Raw genomic sequence first — 12,636 nt, 5'->3', positions numbered from 1 at the left:
GTCCAGCTCAGGTAACTAGCTTATGTCCTATATTCTATTTAAAGAATGTGAGCTAGCTAATGTATAGATTGGAAATCCTGTTGCTGTAGACACGATTTTCTCCTCACAAACAGTTCTTTTCTACATAAACTTCTGAAACTTAGGAGGCTTGTCCTTCCTGTCAAGGTGGTGAACTGATATTCAGCTGCTGGGTGCATATGTATGATGCCTAGTTCAGGCTATAATGCCTAAAGTTATCGTTGTAAATTCTTGTATTTTCCTGTTCCATTTCCCTTTGGGAAAAATGCATATAATTGCTTTCCTCATCTTTAATCTGACATTCTTATAGGCTATTACCTCTTTGTTTGGGGGATTTTTTTTTTGACATTTTCCTGGTAGTTTAAATTTATGCTTTTTATGTGGCTCTGATATAACTGCTCCTTGACTTAAAAGGAATTTAAGTACTTCAACAACACCCACATTTGTATCTATAGTCATGACTGGCAACACAGATTTACAGAAACAAAAAAGTAAGAGGGCAAASGATGCAGGTCAAAGGATGAAAAAAATAAACAAAAATGATGCAATTTCAGTTCTCAAACACTTTTTATTAGCTTGTATAGAAGTGTAGTGACTTGGGATGCACCAAGAAAAATTTTTGTTTTGCTCAACCTTTTGTTATTACAGGCAAAGTTACTGAAAATAGCAAAGTCAATATTTGRAGCTCACATAAACAACAGCTTTTGGATAAATGAAACATAGATGGATTTACTGGATTCAATTACATATGAAACTGAATATCTCCAAAACAAAGTACAATAAAAACATGAACATATTTATTAGGGGTAATGGTTTATGAAACTCAGGCGTCTTATAAATATGAAAAACAGGGCCTAGACAGTGAAATACTACTACTTTTTAAGAGCTAAGCGTTCGCATTCTGCCATTGCTTCAGTAAGTTTTAAATGATAGCACAAAAGCACATTTTAAAATCTCATGTCCTGATTCATGATTATGAGACAAAACTGTAGAACTACTGTCCCACTTCTGTGAGCAGGGCCTTGTCTGACACAGCTATATGCCTAGGAGAATAGAAAGGGGTAGGGTAAAGATGAATAAGGTTGAAAAGAAGACTCTTTCTGACAACGCGATATTAAAGAATTAATATGTCCATATTTCAGCTCTAATACTCTAGTGCAAAATATTCTTCCACCTATAAAAAGCATATTCTTTAATTTGCAGTTTTGAACTACCCATAGAGGAAATTCATATTCTATTACATCTAGCTCTAATCTCAGTATATACTTACGTAGTTAATTAAAAAAAATTAGTTTAGTTTCCAGAAAACCCCTAAGTCTCAAAATATTTAACCATCCCAAATAAATTGACTGAAAAGTCATCAAAAGCATAGCAGAAACAGTTTCATTTAACCACATGATTTATAACTCAAACCAAATGATGATACCTACTTGTACCTTTTATCGTAGAAAAAAAACTGCATCAAGTTTATTACTGTTGATGTTAAGGAAAACCGTGTACGACATCGAAGCTTCATCTTAACTTCATTATTGAAAGCACAAATCTAGTTAACACACTTTTTAGACAGGCTTTCATTTTTCAATTATCATGTTTTATTTCAAATTTATTCTGAGTTGAAAAAAAAATACATTTGCAGCTGAGGAAAGTAAAGATGAAACTTTGTTCCTTCTTTTGTATTCAGCTGTACTTTATTTTTCTCCTGGCAACAGATTTTAAATCTTTATGCCTTTTTCTTTTTTTTCCTTTTTCTTTTTTTTTTCTTTCATGGGAACTGTTCAGTAAGTGCCGACATTAGAGTTGACAACGCTTTGTGTGTTTTTTCCCCCTTTGCCTGGTTTCTGTGTCTGTGTGTGCAGGCATGCATTCATTAACGTAATTCCTCAACATTCAACAAGAGTGCATCATAAACTAGAGGAAAAAAGCCTCATAAATATTTAGATCTTCCCGTCTACCTTCCAAAACTAAAGTGAAAAAGAGTATTTAGTGAGGACTTGGTTTGAGTTAATCTGCATATGAACTGAAATGGGGTACAAAAGGATGAAAAGGTGGTGGAAACTAGCCTACAAACCCCATAGTCTCCAGGGGGTCATTCATCTTGTTCTTGTCAATACAATCTCAGTCTCACCACTTGGCTGTTTTCTGCGCATGACCCAACARACCAGCTTTGCAAAGACAATGTTGCAAAGGATATGCATGTTTTGTTGCCAGTTTTTCTTTCTTTTTTTTTCTCCTATTGGGTAATTTTGTCCAGAAGAGAAGCAAAATAATTCATGTTTTGGGGGACGCAGGTTTCCCAAAAGCCCCTCTACTTGTCGTCCACACATTGACATCTGAATTTACATAAAAGTATGAAAAAGCAATTTTGTGTAATTTGATAATTAATGAGAGAAAATACCTAGTAAGATCACAATCTAAAGTTTATTATGATAAACTGCTCTACAGCTATGAAACTGTACAATTTGGACTTGACTATTCAATTGTGTCTACGTTTATTTATATACACCCCCACTATTTCTAACATAAGCAACACTGTCAAAAAGTCCAAAAATACAGACTTTAAAAATTGAATTTCAATAAAATTCCTTAATATACTTTCATAACTATACCATAAATAGAATTCTGCAAAAGAACTTTGTGTTAAGAACTGAGGGCACATGTAATGTATTCAATTATTTAATTTTTATTTCATGAACTGAGACCAAATTAATTTTTAAGGATTACATCACATCACATGTAATAATTTGARACCTGTGACTACTGTGCTTAGATGTCCTTTTCAGCCAAAGGATACAAGGATCACTAAAAAGACACAAATAATGATTTCACACATGATATAACTCTTGATCAGAAACAGCCAAATGACAGCAGTTTTTGCTTGTTGTGTGGACAAAGTCAGAAGGAAAAAGCATAAGTAGCTGCCTTTCATCAGACAATCTCCTCATCTATAGTATGAAGATAAAACATAAGAATTAAATCAATACTCTATGTAAAATGGTAATTTAAGTCTCATAATCTATTTGCAATGTTATCTTATCTTACTACATGCCTAATCTACTATTTTGCGCTTGTGATAACAGATGAGTTCAACTATGTTTTTTCTCAAATGTCTGTAATTCAGTCTCCTCAATAAACTAAGGTCGGGTTTGTCTGTTTTGTTTCTCAGGTAGTTAACAGAGACCTCCCAACAACTCCCTGACTGGAACAAAACAATGTATCACTGTAATATCTTAGGTACAAGCCTCATCATATGTCGCCATGACTTATTTACTAATCACTTTAACTGCTGTCAATCTGCAATAAAGAACTCCACCTACTGTGACAAACTTCTAATGAAGTACCAAGATGCATCTGTAGCCAGAGGGATAATTGATTTCAATACTAACCTGGGAGACAGGTGTGTACAAACTCCACAATGGGACAAAAGATCAATTACGTCTCTATTAGTGAAAATCAGAGCGAGTGAACTATAAATAGACTACCCTGAAGATAAACTAAGGTAGAAATTAGTAAGTATAAATTGACTTGCAAAAGGCATGAAAATTAGCTGATTGGCTAAATCATGACTTCTTGAAAGGACGCAGAAAATTTCTGGAGATGAGGAAATGCCCTAAGCCCAGCAGTGCCTTCTCTCCTGTCTGTAACAGAAGTGGTTTGCAAGCTTCCCAAAATGACAGGGACTTTCCAGACCTTTCTGGGGGTGAGTAGAGGGAAGGCTGCCTAATTTGGATTTGTTAATACTTAGTCTTCTAATGAAAACAGAATTATAAAAATTCACGAGAACTTTTTCCTGCCTTGCCCTAAGTAGTGTTACAGTCCCTGCTGTGACCTGTTGTTTTTCAAGCATATTGCCATATGAGGCTGATGATTAACATGTTAATGCATAATGAAACAGCACTGTTATGCAAACTGGATAGCATAGTATAGTAATTTTTGCAGCTCTCAGACCCTTAAATTGATAGGACAACAGTTCTTTGATTGTATCAGGATGCAGAAGTGGGCACTAGAAAACAGATCTCACYTTTTGTTTTATAAAAAACAAACAAACAAACAAAAAACTCCCTGTAAACTAGAATTGCAATAATCTTTATTTCCTAGATTGACAGATTGTGTGAACACCTGAAAGGTAAAGAAAACTGCCCATGAAACTTTCAGATACAGTAACAAATACAATGACAAAAGAGATAGTATCAATATTTTGGTAGTCATCTTTTATTTAAGAATGATGTAATAAATTCCCTAGATAAAGTAGCTTTAAAACTTATCTCTAMGTTATAAGAAAAGCTGAAAGATGTGTACATGGAAACTTCTCATACTGTAGATGAACATAAAAATCTAGACTCGTGAACTGTACAAAAGTCATTTGAACATATAGGAAGTGTATTTCTCCTTGTATTTCAGTTACAAACAGCTCAAATATGAAACACTTCCAACTAAAAAGAACAATCAAAAGTTATGAGAACTGATAGATGGTCAACACGGTAAAGTATCATTTCAAAAAACTCAAATTTAGCTGCAGTGACTTCTATACTAGACAATACTATGTCCAAATCTGGGCCATTAGTCAATATTGCATACCATCTATTTTGCCTGTAAACCATTAATGAACTTTTCAGTCTATTCCCCTTTCCTTCCACTCTGTTATTTATCCAACACAATTAATTTTTGAATGTAAAACAGTAGTACATTTCTAAAAACCAAAACGAGGGAATATGACTGCATTATATTCAATAGAGTAATTTAATTCTTGTCAAAATCCTGAATACAGGCTGATATTTACASTGAGAGAAAGTAGCACACGTGTATATTGTGTTCCTGTAGAGTGAGTTTCAGATGTCTATACAACTTGTAGTGCCATTTCAGATGTTCTAATGTGTAAGAGATATCYGCACAACGGTAGCAAATGTGATGTAAGAACTTCGAAAGAATGACATTGCGGAGATTTACGTGAACTCCTTTTTAAGTAATAATCAAATACAGTATTATCTAAATAGTACCATATGATCTTGAATTAATGTAGATCAAAATGAGACAGATAACAACTCAGAAACTTTCACCTTTTGGCTTTGAGTCTGAGATCCCTTGTTTTACTGATTGTTATGACTTGTCCTTTGAGCTCCAGTGACAGTCAAACAAGGATCTAGGATGCACCAGTCTATAAAGTCCAGAAGCCACGCACAAGCTTTGGAGTGCTTCCTGTTTCTATGATGAGATACTGGATCTATCCCAGTGCTTAAGTAATAATTCTTTGCATTTATACAGTGGCTTTCATCCAAAAAGTACTTTAGTACGTGTTTCATAAACTCTGAAGAGCAGAAAATGGTGAAAAGGACTCTAAGGCGTGTCATAACTACAATGTATGTGGCTAATACATCCTAGGAAAGAACCCCCACATTCAAATGAAATTTTGTGGTAGGAGGAAAAAATGGGAGGGAATCAGTCATCTGCAAATAAAACAAAATTTAGGAAGCAAAAAAAAAAAATCATAAAGAAGTATTAGGAGTTTGGACAGTTTTCTGCTGTTACCTTTTAGAGTTAGGGCACGTGCCCATGAACAGATAAAGCAGAGAGCACGCTTCTGAACATACTGTAGTATCAAGCATAATGGTCTTTGTGTGGTAAATCAATGATCAGGGTAGCACTGACTCTGTCCTTTGCTTCAGAGAAACACTGTTGAGCAAATCTGTCCTATCTCCAAAAGCTTTAAGACTTGCACTGCTTGGTCCCATTCTTTCCTCGCAGCTTTGTAAGTCCTGATACTTCTTTTCTCCTATTCAGCCACCATTAAATATATAATAAATGATATGCATTTAATAGAGATTTGAAATTTATAAGAGATTGTCTGAGTGCAAAAATATTTCTATACAAATAWAACACCTGAAAAAACATTCTGAATCTTTCAGATGGACAAATTGTATCTTATTAGAAAGCCTAACTAATAAAAATGATGTCTGCTCATTGTTAAAGTATTTAAACATTCAATTTTCTTATAGTTCACACAGAAGTTTTCTCTTCAGTTAAATATAAGTTCCTTGGGTAAGGGCTGCTGCTTTAAGCAATRCATCACCAACAATCCCTCAGTGCAAATCAATATTCATATATGCTCACATCTCAGATATGTTAAAAGGAAAAAATAAGGAAATGCATCAATTACATTTTAGGTTCTACTTCCTTTTAGTAATAAATCAGATGAATGGTTAATTTAAATCTATTGTTAAGATTGGAACCATGTGGATTCAACAATAACCAATACAGTTTTGYATTTTACACCAATCTGTGGTCACCAAACTAAATCTGCAAATCTGACATGAACACTGTCTCTTTTTTTAAAATCCTATAATGAATGTAAAAATACTTTTGATTGCATAATACCTCATAAAGAAATATACTTTTCAGCACTGTATTTTTAGTTACTTATAGCAAGTAAGAAATCTGCTGATTGTACTACTGTAGTTGAGATTACTATATCACTTAATTAAAATGCAGAATGTTCTCCTGAACAGGTTTAAGATTAGTGAGCTAGTGTAAATCAGACAGATGATGGAAGACAAACAAGTATGTCTGAAATAACTAACAGTTACGATATCTTAATTCTTCATTTCCATATATTGTAATATTTCAGTCTTTTAAACTAGAATGTATGTTAATTGGACTCTAACGACAGATAGTTCACTATTAAATTTAGTAATAGTCAATTCAGTGCCTCCACAGAGATAGGTAGCAAGCAGTACATGCCCACTGCTACTGTCACTTCTGCAATCTGTAGCACGGGCTAGCTTACGAAGGGTTTCCCTACATGAGTTCTGCAAAAGGGACAGGCCCAGAGCAGTTTGAAAGCCTGCTTCCCTATGCATACCAGCAGCTGTATAGCCAAGGTAGTAATTTTTTTTAACTATATTGATGGAAAGCAGAACACCCAGCATACCATCTGAAGCTATAGGATGGTGCATGGGATTAGAAATTGTAGGAATATGTGCATAGTTTATATTTCAAGAGATTAGATCTGGCCTTTTCTAGTGAACTAGGAGGAATATTGACTACTTATTATCTAGCAGTATAATATACAAAAATAAAGAAACATTATGAATGGATAAATTACAAGATGCAAAGGCCTCCTCGAGCTTAGGAGTAAGACATACCTTCAAAATGCCTGTGATCTAAATTGTTCAATTTGTTTTGCGAATAACTTGTTTTCCCCTGGCTCCCAAATTTAATTACTGTTATGAAAAAGATGATAAAGAAGATAAGTTTTGTGTTTACAATACACTATCTCAATTCAGTTTTTCTCTGTGTAATTGCTGGTAATTTTTGCTTTTCCATCTTTTCTGAGATTGATTTCTTTCCCTCTTTCTCACTGTTTTTTGCCTTTCTCAGTAGGTTAAGGAAAGACAGACATATACAAGAATTAATGTTTTTCTCCTACTATAGATGTTGAAATTAAATCAACCTAAACTTTGGTTTTGGTGCACAGATATTCCTCAGGAGCTTAGCAGAACTACTACACTCCTTAGATACAGAGACTTTTTTCCCCCACTATAATGCTACCTTTTATACAGGAAATCCCAGAGTTTCCTGTATAAAGGAACAGCATTTACAGATGTTGCATATTTATGGAAATAACATACCTGAAGAAAGATTACTAGGTGATTACAGCAATCTTGAACATTGATTTAAAACCTATTATATATTTTACTTACATGTATAACCATGCATAACCACAACTATTTGGCACTTAGGTAAGGTGAAGCCTAACAGAGGGTACTTATGCCTTCACTCACAACTGCAAGTTAAACAAAGTGTTTAATATTTTATGAAATAGATCTCCATCCTACTGCATAAACCATAGTAATCCAAGGTACTTTCCTGAGAAAACTACCAGGTACGAAATATAGGTAAAGGGTAGAGAATAGTTTATTTGATCTAGCATTTTCTTTTCTCCCCAACCTAATGACTTGATAATTACTATACAACTCYAGGAGGAGACAGTAGAATACAGGTCCCTCTACTGCACAAGTAGGCTAATCACAAACATCTGTCTTCTGGCACCTTTACTCCAACCTGTGGAAAGGCTCAGCTCCAACAGGAGAGATCTTGAGGGATAAGGTTCTCTTCCCAGCTGTTGTACCTGTTAGAGCACCTTAGGTATAGAAGACGCAGATCTGAATCTTCCAAACTAAGGTATGCCTAAATACCAGATCTTCCACATCTTCAGCGAGCACTTTGCTGGTGAGCAAAACTTAGGTACTATCTTTCCTGAGATTACATGCGGCAATGGAACCTAGGTCTATCTGTTACAACTAGACTATGCTTAATGGCTCAAGCTTAGCCTGGGATCTGAGAACTAAGACATCTTTTCAACTCTCTGCTGTGTAAAGGTAAGCTGGAACCAAATGCCCCTTTCTATAGCCAGGATATACCTGGCATACAGAGTTGACAGAAAACTTGAGGACTCTGACACAGGCTTTCTGGTGGGTTTTCTTTGTTTTGTTTTTTAAACTCTTCCCTCTTTTTGGCTGTGCATAGAAGGCCCTTTGCTTATTTGAACAATGCACTACTATGGCATTTGTTTGAGAAGTTATCTGACAACTTAATAACATAGGCAAAGGAAAAAGGTTTTTAAATGACAGTTTTAAGAAACTGTCAGACACATCACAATCTGGATATAGTTGATGCTCTTAAGCTTTTTAGTCTAGCTCTAGATCTTACTCTATTCATGTTTTAATCACCTTCCAGAGATAAATGAAGACCGAATGTCCACCTGGTAGCGGCCATGTCTGACCACTGTACCCCAGGTGCAGTGTCTTATATACCATGAATGGGTCAATACTGAATGACAAATGGACCTGTAACGGTCTTTTTCCTTAAGCGACTATGATAGGCAATTGAAGAATTGCTCCTCTCCCTAAAGAAGGGTAGTATACTGTTGTTACCTTACTGTTATAGACTGTATTTGCAGAAAGCTGATGATATCCAGCTGCAACTGCCTATGACTTGGTCTAGTCCCTGTTAGCGTTTACAAGAGATCATAGAAGAGCAGGCTTGTAGGTTGGAAGACACAGTCAACAGAAACAGCGGAAGCAATAGCCAAAACTAACTGAAAGAGTATGTTGCCAAGCAGTCATCAGCCTTCAGCTCTCCTATTTTCCAAGCTGTTATCAGATACGAGCATTATAGCAGTAATTGAGTTTGCTTTTTATGATCATTGCAAGGCCTTTACTGTAATAYGCAGAGGCTGCTGCTGGCATTATCATAGCTTTTCTTATTTCAAGATTAGATTAATGTAATAAAACTTCCACACCTTAGAAGAGAAACTGCTGGAGAATACTGCAGCTTGCACGACACAAGAAGGGCTACCCCACTGAAAACATAAGAATTAAAAATCTGGATTTCTGCTTGCGTCCATGTAGAATTTAAGGTTTTGGGTTATAACCAATAAATAGGACCTGATTACAAAAGCAAAAACAAAGCCCATACATTTTTCCTCTCATGGGAAAGTAACAAAATCCAGTATAGTGTAATGAATAGTATTTCTAATTCCTCTGCAGATCAGGCTCCAGGTACACCAGTCTTCACTGAAGCTCTGAGTTATACCTTCTCACAACCCTTTAACCAGAACTACTTCAACCTCTATCTTCCATGCACTATTAAAACCTCCTTTCTGGGGCATGGAATTGCAGGAATGAAAAGGTGGAAAAGAATATCAGAAGGTAKGCTTAGAGATTCTTTCAGATAACTTTTTGGTTTTATTGGATACATGATAAAGTAAGATGCCACATAGATTTGTGTATTTAAAACAAACGGTGAGTTATCTGGAACACTTAATATCACAACATTTATCTTCTCTGAAGGTATTTTTCCAATGAATTAAATTCACAGTCCTAAAATATTTGCGGACTAGAACTTCAATTTGGCATGCAGTAGCTATTTCTCAGTAACTGCTGGTGTACACCATCTTATTCCCCACTAAATAAACGTAAAATAGCTTAGGGATGAGTTGTTTTGTTTCTATTGGTATGTAAGACAAGTAGCAGTTACTGTACTAGTTACTTGTGCTAGCATTTCTTACCTTAAATTACGTGCTTGTTTTGTCTGCTCACATTCACACACTGGAAGCACTTTATGTGCAAGGCGCAATAATGAAGTGGTATGGGCACAGCTGCACCAAATCTGCTGGAAAAAAGTCTCCATTTGCTATTTGTACCATGAGAATTAGCAGTCCAGAACAACTGTTCTGATATTATCTAAGTTCATCTCATTTTAAGATGAAAGACTACAGGCTGAGTGATAACTTAAACCAAACTGAAGGATTTAATAACTAGGTTTCTTAAGGTTATAAAGCACTTTCATTCACTGGGTTAAAAACAAGCAAATAAGCAGCTACAAACAAATATATCTTCTTTCAGACTGATCTGCAATAAATATATATGGACGACAATTTTGTTAGGCACATAAGGTGTTTTTTAGTTAGGCACAATTTTAAAGCTGGGTGGGGGGGGGAAGCAACTGTCTCCTCCTTACTGAACAGGAACGGTATTGTTTCATCTTCCACAGTCACACTGCAGCGTGCTTTGGGCATGCTGTTGACAGACTAAGAATCTGAATCCGAATTGAGGGAAAAAAAACAGCTCATAACATTATTACTTTGGCACTGGTAATAAAACTTGTAAATGTTTTTACTGAGATTACATGAGTTGTGTTTCTAAACACAATGACGGAACCAATAAATATGACTTATCTTATATAAGCAAATAAATTTTACCTAACATAAACCAAAAAAAAATTCTCTTGTTCAAACAAAGCGTTTAAATGTTTACAAGAGGAAAATCGAACGCGCAATAAAAAGAATACAATAAYCCAAGGTATGCTTACTAATACAAGAACTACACTTTCTCTAATTTTTTGTCAGTGCGTATCTGTTAGGAAGAGTAGAATACCAGTGCTTGACAATACCCAATAAAACTTGGCATTTGTCAAGACAACAACGTAGTTGTACTTTTTAGTTTTGGAAGCAGTACTTATGATGAACTTCTTTTTTCAAGTTTCCTCAAATACTGTGCAGTACATATGGCATTACATTTGCATTTTGTATTAGCTTCAAGCAATATCTAGATTTATATACTCCTACAACAAGCAGCATATAGACATATACTCTCTTACAACAGAGACCACTGCACAGCAAGGCACATGAATAACGACTACCTGATTTCAGCGAACTAAACGAGTGAAACGAAGAACTTTAATCTAGTTTTAAAACATAAGCTCTACTAAACTACTTAAAATTGCATCAAGGTCTTCTGAGGATATCCTAAATAACAGAAATTAAACAAGAACATCAAGTAGCAGCGTGGGGAAGGCAACGACCAGGAATACATACAAACGACCGCGTCATGCTGCTTTGCCTCTGTGGCTAAAGCGGAGCGCGTTAATTTTGATTCTGGCTGCCAGACACCGCTTCTCCCATCACGTCTCCCATCCAAACCCGTCAAACAAGCCTCGAGTGATCCGCAAATGCGGTGCCACCCTGKAAGCGAAACGCGCGTCTAACTCCCTGCCGGCAAGGCTCGGGCGCCGAGGGCGGCCCGCGCTGCCGAGGCCCGAGCCAGCCGCGGGCGCTACCGGCGGCCGCGGCGCGCTGAGGTGGGCGGGCGGACGGGCAGACTGCGCCGCTGGCGCACGGCTCAGCGCGGCACCAGCCGGGTGCGGGGGCCGCCGCTTCTCCAGGGTCGCTCATGCCACGGGGGCGTCTGGAAGGCTGGGCCGGCACCGCCTGTCTTCCTCCTTCGCTCCACGCCGCGCCGCCAGGCCCCTCCCCAACGGCCCGCGCAGACCCGACCCGAACGGGGCCGTTGAACCGCTCCTGCAGCGCGCGGGCAGCGGCACGCGACGCCTGCCCGACTGGAGGGGGGGGAGGGGAAGAGGGGGACAGCGCATGCTCCCCTTCTTCTCCTTTGCCTTCCCCCAGGGGCTGGCTACAGCGTCGCCCCCCAAGGCCTACTACGAGGGCGCTCCGTCCAGCCCGGCCTCGGGCTCCCCGTACCTCGGCCCCGCAGCGCCGCCGCCGCCTCCTCCTGCCCCCCACGGCCGCTTTAAGGATTAGAAATTGCTCCTCGCGCCGCACAGTCACGCGCACCGCCCACAGCCCGCGGGCGCATGCGCGGCRCAGTCAGCGCCCCCCGCCCCGCCGTTCGTTCCTTTCCCCTCTGCCGCGCGCGACCGTAGCTGCGCGAAACGGCAGCCGCGTTGTAACCCCAGGGCGCACGCGCGGCTCGTCCCCGCCCGCTGGGGGCGCACGTGACCCAGCCCCGCCTGCCCCCTCCCCCCCCTCCCCCGTCGCGGCATCGGGGAAGTCGCAGGACTTTGTTTAGCGGAGTTTCCCGTGCGCGCGCCTGTGCCTACGGGGCGAGGCGGGCGGCGCGGGAGCCGCACGCGACGCTCCGCGCGCGCGACACCTATCCGCGCGCGCGCACGCTCGGAGGGGGCGGCGCTGGGGGAGAAACCCCCTTCGGCCCTCGCCTCTCCCCTCCCCTCCCCCAGCCGAGCCGCCGCCCCCGGGGCTCGGAGCGGGAAGGGAGCGACGGTTGGCTCCGCCAAGCGGCGCTGCTGCCGCCGCCGCCGCCGCCG

General features: G+C 39.1%; 1 long non-coding RNA gene across 1 annotated transcript; it reads right to left on the bottom strand.

The window, feature by feature from the left end:
* Positions 1 to 566: 566 nt before the first annotated feature.
* LOC146598192 (uncharacterized) lies at positions 567 to 12,200 on the bottom strand. Its single transcript, XR_014895310.1, has 4 exons — positions 12,053 to 12,200; positions 10,082 to 10,182; positions 1,449 to 2,348; positions 567 to 1,061 (listed from the first exon to the last, which is right to left on the bottom strand). It is a non-coding gene; the product is annotated as an uncharacterized LOC146598192 (long non-coding RNA).
* Between the last annotated feature and the right edge of the window lie 436 nt (positions 12,201 to 12,636).

The sequence above is a fragment of the Rhea americana genome, unplaced genomic scaffold (assembly GCF_003343005.1).
Source record: "Rhea americana isolate MKP2758 unplaced genomic scaffold, rheAme1 scaffold_169, whole genome shotgun sequence".
NCBI classification, from domain to species: domain Eukaryota; kingdom Metazoa; phylum Chordata; class Aves; order Rheiformes; family Rheidae; genus Rhea; species Rhea americana.
This window is presented reverse-complemented; position numbering and strand designations above follow the sequence as displayed.